Source organism: Octopus bimaculoides, chromosome 3, assembly GCF_001194135.2.
Source record: "Octopus bimaculoides isolate UCB-OBI-ISO-001 chromosome 3, ASM119413v2, whole genome shotgun sequence".
In the NCBI taxonomy this organism is placed as follows: Eukaryota; Metazoa; Mollusca; class Cephalopoda; order Octopoda; family Octopodidae; genus Octopus; species Octopus bimaculoides.
Window position 1 is genome coordinate 94,766,877 of NC_068983.1, and position 1,445 is coordinate 94,768,321.

General features: G+C 34.7%; 1 protein-coding gene across 1 annotated transcript in view; it reads left to right on the plus strand.

The window, feature by feature from the left end:
- The window catches only part of LOC106876035 (PRKR-interacting protein 1 homolog), a 15,176-nt gene that overhangs the window by 2,149 nt on the left and 11,582 nt on the right, over positions 1–1,445 (plus strand). The gene's annotated exons all lie outside the window — the stretch shown is intronic.

The following is a 1,445-nucleotide window of genomic DNA, read 5'->3' on the forward strand; positions in this document are numbered from 1 at the left end:
TGCTAGAAATAACAGCCAAATCTCACAAAACTAGTGTTGGGTTAGGGTTAGGGTTTGAGTTAGGGTTAGGTTTACCCTGTGGATCTATATAAAGACCGGGGGTGGGGGATCGAAATTTTGAAATTGAGATTTTTGAAAAAAAATTTTCAGAATCGGAATCTCCATAGCCTAAAACGTGGGATTCCGTAAAAAAAAAAAAAGTAGGGAAAGGTTCAGATTACATATAGTCCATCTGGACCAAAATATTTTTTGTCATTAAGCTGGTGTTTGCGATATAATATTTTGACGGACTGTTTTAATTTAAATCACTTTAAAAACAGTTTTTGCCATAAAAGCGGTTTCAAGCAGGTTGGTATCAAATGAGATAATAGTAAAAATAACATTTCGAGGGAACTAATGATGGCAAAAATTCTGTACCGTGAAGTCCTTGAGTTTGAGTATGTTTCTTTGCTTTGGAAGAGGATTGGTGGAATCTTTTGGAATTGACACTTCCGAGAGAGAAAAGGATTTGGACAAATTTTTATTCACTCCATTTGAAAATGCTTATTTCTTATAAGGGGTATTAACTCTGTCTGGAATGCCTGAAAGTTTATGTCACACTCCTTTCTTTAAAATTTATCAAAAAATTAACCGTTTGAACACCGTGTTTCCCCTTCACCCCATTATTAATGTCAGAATTCTTTTTTAATTAACCTGAGACATATATATAGAATATTAATGCTTTGATAAACTCTGGTAGCTTAAGGAGTTGTGATTCAAGACCCTAAATAAATATTGCAGATATATTGAAACTAAAGTTGCATTAAAAGATAATAGAGGACAGGACCTACATGAGTTGTCTCCATCTGTCATTAGAGGCAAATACATGTGGGTTGATAATGAAGTGATACTTTTTAACCCTTTCGTTACTAACCCGGCCGAGTGTACCCATTGTTATTTAAATGTATATTTGAACCCAAATCTCGTTAATACGGTCGTTAAAACACCTGATTTCACTTTGCAAACAGTTGAGTTATTGTCTCCCACATTGTTTGGCGTGATATTTGAACTCAGTGAATTTTGGAAGATTTTTTTCCACATATTTTGCGGCGTTAATTTTTGTCAACTTTGAAGATGGAGAGGAGTTTCATGCTATCAAGCAGTGATTCCGAATTTGAAGGTTTTTCAACAGAAGATATGGAGATATCGAAGAAAAGAATGAATGAGCTACAAAAGCACGTAGTGAACGATAAAAAATTGGATATTTCTGTATCCGAAACTGAAAACAGCGATTCTGAAAGCAGCGACGGCGACAGCGAGGATGAATTTACACCAGAAAAAGATTTTTTTAATATTTTTATTAACAATTTTTCTGAGGAAACAGGGTCTACCCATAGTCTTTCTCAGGAAGCGAAACCTTTTAGACTTCTTTTTCATGCTTGTTTGAAATGATTACTGCGGAAACA